The following is a 6000-nucleotide window of genomic DNA, read 5'->3' on the forward strand; positions in this document are numbered from 1 at the left end:
ACCTTCACACTGCTCCCCGAAACCCTTCCCACCTACGCACTGCAACTCAAGGTCACCTTACTTTGAGAGTCTTTCCACAGGGGGCACAGTGCTACGAATTTCTCTAACTGCCTGAAATACGCTCCTCAAACCCTTGATTTATCCCGTGTTCCCCTCCCATTAAACCCAACTTAAGCCTCAACTCCATAGAGGTTTATTTTGCTGGTCGTATTCACATCTGTCCTTTTCTGACTTAGACCATCACTCGAATTTTCTCAGCCTGTCCATTCTACCGACAGGCTTCTGTGTTTATTTCAGTGTCGCTTTCTCACTAAAAGGAAGGGTATGCTGTGCTGTGAACCCCCCCCCCCCCCACACACACTACAGCTAACACTGAAACTGGCATTCTTGTGGTCCCCAAGGAGTGCCTGTGGCCCTGCCCTTCCTTTGGTACCTGTTACAGGCAACTGTGTGATACCTCATGTATATTTTCCTTTGTGTATCTCCTAAATTAATTGTTCTTGGAGTTCTCTTGTGGCTCAGTGGTCTAAGGACCTGGCGTTGTCGCTGCTGTGGCTCTGGTTATAGCTATGGCAAGGGTTTGACCCCTGGCGTGGGAATTTCTGCATTCCTAGCTGAGGCAAAACAAAACAAAACAAAACAAAACAAAAACCTTGTTCTTAAGGGCAAAGATGGCATCCTTTCAGGCAGCAAATAAGTTTTTCCTTCCATTCTTCGTTTTAAAATATCTGCTGGTGTTGCTCTGTGCAAGTAGAGATGGAGCTGGACAAGACAGGCAAACATTGTTTTCTTATGGAATTTACATTCTATACTTCAGTAAGAACATTAGAAAAGCATCTGAAAAGGGAAAACTTTGGAAAGAAAAGCCCTCAGTAAACCGTAGAAGCCTGATAAATATTTGCTGATGAATGATTTAAACCACTGATTTCAGCTCAGCAATCCCTTGCTTTTGTTTCCAGTAGCATATTATGCTCAGAGTTTTCAGAGCAGAGCACCCCTGCAATGCTCTGGGGGGTCTTCATGAATCTTCACAACAGCCCTGTGTGATAGCCAGGACTTGTTTGAGCATTCCTGGCTTTTTTGTTGTTGTTGTTTTGTTTTTGTCTTTTTGCCATTTCTTGGGCCGCTCCCTCAGCATATGGAGGTTCCCAGGCTAGGGGTCCAATCGGAGCTGTAGCCACCAGCCTACGCCAGAGCCACAGCAACACAGTATGTGAGCTGTGTCTGCAACCTACACCACAGCTCACGGCAACGCGGGATCGTTAACCCACTGAGCAAAGCCAGAGATCGAACCCGCAACCTCATGGTTCCTAGTCGGTTTTGTTAACCACTGCGCCACGGTGGGAACTCTGCATTCCTGTTTTTATTTTTTTATTTTATTTATTTATTTATTTATTTATTTTTTTTTTTTTGGCTTTTTGCTATTTCTTGGGCCACTCCCGCGGCATATGGAGGTTCCCAGGCTGGGGGTCGAATCGGAGCTGTGGCCACCGGCCTACACCAGAGCCACAGCAACGCGGGATCCGAGCTGCATCTGCAACCTACACCACAGCTCACGGCAACGCCGGATCGTTAACCCACTGAGCAAGCACAGGGACCGAACCTGCAACCTCATGGTTCCTAGTCGGATTCGTTAACCACTGCGCCACGATGGGAACTCCTGCATTCCTGTTTTTAAATGTGAGAATTAATTAAAGAGATCTGGGAGTTCCCACTGTGGTGTGGTGGGTTAAGGATCCGGGGTTGTCTCTGTCTGTGTGACTTCAATCCCCAGCTGGGCACAGTGGGTTAAGGATGCAGGCATAGGTCTCAGCTGTGGCTCAGATTCAGTCCTTGGCTCTGGATCTTCCATATGCTGCAGGTGTAGCCAAAAGAAGAAAAAAAAGAGAGAGAGAGAGAGAGAGAGATTTTCCCCCAAGTCACACAGTGAACAGGTTACAAAATCAGATCTTGTGTCCTGGCTCCCAGATTCCTAAGTCAGTGTTTTTGTTTTGTTTTGTTCTTATCACTTCATACTGCCTGTCCTGCTAAAATACTCTAAAAGGCCAACTTCCAAGGCTGATTGTATTTGGAGTTCTTTTAGGTTTTTTTCGCCCTTTCAGTAGATTCATGTTGTTTATTTGGTTCAGACTAATGTTAGTATGATAAAGCCTGTGATATTTATCTTTTCCTGTATTTCTGACTCTGATCTTCTTGAACCAGGCACAATGTTAGAGATTCACTCATTCACCACTTCTGTGGAAAACACTTAAAATTGCCAGGCACTGTTATAAAACAATACAAAGCCCTTGATCTCCTGAAGCTCATCTTCTGGTACAGGGGCTTGCAAACTTTTTTGATCAAAGTCCACAGTAATACACTTTCTAAAAAATTTTTTATTTTGTTGTCATTGTTTTGTTTACAGTAAAATACTTTAAATCGGAGTTCCCATTGTGGCTCAGTGGAAGCGAATCCATCTGGTAACCATGAGGATGCAGGTTTGATCCCTGGACTCGCTCAGTGGATTAAGGATCCAGCATGGCCATGAGCTGTGGTGTAGTTCACAGATGCAGCTCGGATCTGGCATTGCTGTGGCGGTGGTGTAGGCCAGAGGCTACAGCTCAAATTTGACCCCTAGCCTGGGAACCTCCATATGCCACAGGTATGAGGCCCTAAAAAGGCAAAAAATAAAAATAAAAATACTTTAAATCATGATCCAGTACACACATATTTATAAATATATGTAAGTGAAAATTTTATGACCTAGTACTTTTCCTTTTGTGTACAATGCACTATAGTATTTTCTGTTCTCTCCTATTTTTTCTTTTTTTTTCTTTTGGCATGTGGAAGTTCCCAGGCCAGGGATTGAAACCACAGCACAGCTGCAGCCTGTACCACAGCTGTGGCAACACTTGATCCTTAGCCCTACTGCACCATAGGGGAACTTCCTCTTTCTTTTCTTTCTTTCTTTTGGTCACAGAGCTTGATGTGGGATATTGGTTCCTAGACCAGGGATTGAACCCCAGGTTGCAGCAGTGAAGCACTGAGTGTTTCAGAGAGGTTAAGTAGCTGAACTAAGTTACACAGCTTCAGAGCCAAGGTTCAAACTCAGCTTTTCTTGATTTTACAAGCCTTCTTTCTAATGTGTACCTTGTTTAAAGTTTACTTTTTCAAAAAATCTGTTGCCTCCCAAGGGTCTCAGTTTCATCATCTACCAAAAAATTCACATATTTGTGTCACCTCCAAATCCAGACTGTGTTCTAGAGAAAGAAAAGAGCAAAGAGGAGCCTGAAAAGACAGGGGAAGGGGGCTGAGCTGATAGACTGTAAATTCTGGTCAGAACCCTTCCCCCGGTGTTAAAAGTTCAGAGACTTCTGGAGTCCCGTCATGGCACGCAGTGGAAACGTATCCAGCTAGGAACCATGAGGTTGTGGGTTCGATCCCTGGCCCTACCCAGTGGGTTAAGGATCCGGTGTTGCCGTGAGCTCTGGTGTAGGTCACAGATGAGGCTCGGATCTGGCGTTTCTGTGGCTGTGTTGTAGGCCAGCAGTTGTAGTTCCGATTAGACCCCTAGCCTGGGAACCTCCATGTGCTACAGGTGTGGCCCTAAAAAGCAAGCAAAAAAAGAAAAAAAAAATTCAGATACTTCTACTGGATGGTAAACAGTAATTGCCCCCAATCCCTCTCCCCAGATACCCTCCTCTGTTCCAGCCCCCAACTGGAACCCCTTCTCCAGACTTTTCCATGGTCCAGTGATTAAAGGGTTAACTCTTGACACCCAGGAAGCCTGCAGGACCTAGCTCCAGCTAAGGCAAGATGCTCTCAGATGGGTCAGCGCCTCCTCTACAACACATTGAATATTTTGCCTAACACCCTGGGACTTGGCTCTCTTGAAAGCCAGCGCAGAGCTAAAGGAGAGTCCCAGCAGAAATGGAGGGGCTGCAAGCCACTGTTTTCTCTGACAGGTAGGATTAAGGAGCATCTGACTACTTTCCTGGTCAAGCATCAAGAGCCTTGCTGTTTTCTTCATCCTCCTGGATCCCCAGTGAGATGAAGCTGTTCAATTAGTCATTTAGCAAACACCTCTTCTTAAATTAATTTAACACCTATTTAATGGAGCACCTGTTATGTGCCAGGCCCTGTAACAAGCACTAAGGAAAGAAGAGTGAGGAAGCAGACTTAGTCCCTTCTCATGGAACTTAGTCTATCGAATGGCAGAGAAGAAAAGTAAATGGATAATCAAAATACAGTGTGATTGGTGCTGATATAAGGACAGTATAGGAAGAGTTCCCATCATGGCTCAGGGGAAATGAATCCGACTAGCATCCAGGGTGACACAGGTTCGATCCCTGGCCTCGCTCACTGGGTTAAGGATCCGGCGTCGCCATGAGCTGCAGTGTAGGTTGCAGACCCAGCTCAGCTCCTGCATTGCTGTAGCTGTGACGTAGGTTGGCAGCTCTAGCTCCGATTATACCCCTAGCCTGGGAACCTCCATATCCCTAGGGATTGGCCCTAAAAAGACCCCCCCCCAAAAAAGGACAGTATAGGATGTTATGAGAACATATGAGGTGAGGTATCTAATATCCTCTCCTGTGGACAGGGAAGGCATCATGCTGCCTGTGATATCTGAGATGAAATCTGCAGGACAAGTTAAACAAATGAGGAAGGTACTTCCCCAAAGAGAGAACAGCCTATGCAGAGGCCTAAAGGTGGGAGAACTTGTGGGGAGGGAGGACATGAAAACAGTTCAGTGGGGCCAGAGTGTGGAATGGGAGATGAAGATGGCTAAGAGAGGAAGCTGAAGAGGCGAACAGCCTTTCTAGGCAGGGGAGCCCATGAAGGCCTTTGTCTTTTTTTTTTTTTTTTTTTTTGCCACACCCACAGCATGCCTAAATTCCAGGGCCAGGGATCAAAGCAGTGACAACTGCTGGATACTAGCCCGCTGAGCCACCAGGCCACTCCTAATCTGAAGACAATGGATTCTATCCTATACGCACTGGTTAGCCACCAGAGAGTTTTCAGCAGAAAAGTCACATGATTATGTTTTCATTTTAGCAATATCTTTATGACTGCCAAATGGATTAGAAAGAGGCAGGGGTGGAGGCGTGTCTGAGAGACAGAGTTAGAACACTGGGTAGTAATTTAGGCGAGTGACGGTGGCAGACTGGCCTAGGAAAGTGGCAGTAGGAGGATTCCAGAAATATTTAGGAGGCAAACAAAAACAACTGGACTAATACTGGGATTACTGGCCGGGGTTAATTAACAGGATTCATGTCAGGGATGAAAACTCCATAAAGTCAACAGTAAAATGACAAATTAGAAACAGATATTTGCAATTTGTATTACAATGGGCTGATAGCCCAAATATTAGGAACCCCTGGAGATCAATAAGTATATGATGAACCATTAGAAAAAGTAGCTGGTGGAGGGGGAATTGGCTGAAGGCAGTCAAAAGGTACAAACTTCCAGTTATAAGATAAATAAGTACTAGAGCTTTAATGTAAAATGTGATAAAGGTAATTATCACCACTGTATGTTATAAATGAAAAAAAAATTTTTTTTTGGTCTCTTAAGGCCACATCCGCAGCACATGGAAGATCCCAGGCTAAGGGTCAAATCCAAACTGTAGGAGTTCCTGTCATGGCTCAGCAGTTAACCAACCCAACTAGGATCCATGAGGATGTGGGTTTGATCCCTGGCCTCACTCGGTGGGTTAAGGATCCGGCATTGCTGTGAGCTATAGTGTAGGCCAGCAGCTACAGCTCCATTCAGCCCCTAGTCTGGGAACCTCCATATGCCACGGGTGCAGCCCTAAAAAAGAAAAAACAAAAAAAGAGGGAGTTCCCTGCTGACATAGAGAGGATAGCAAGTTAAAGGTCTGGCATTGTCACTGATGTGGCTCAGGTTGCTGCTGCGGTGCGGGTTTGCTCCCTGGCCCTGGAATTTCCGAATGCTATGGGGGAGGCCAAAAAAAAAAAAGGAGAAAGCTCTCCAAATATTTAAAATGAAAACAAGGAAAGG

Source organism: Sus scrofa, unplaced genomic scaffold (genome assembly GCF_000003025.6).
Source record: "Sus scrofa isolate TJ Tabasco breed Duroc unplaced genomic scaffold, Sscrofa11.1 Contig2094, whole genome shotgun sequence".
NCBI classification, from domain to species: Eukaryota; Metazoa; Chordata; class Mammalia; order Artiodactyla; family Suidae; genus Sus; species Sus scrofa.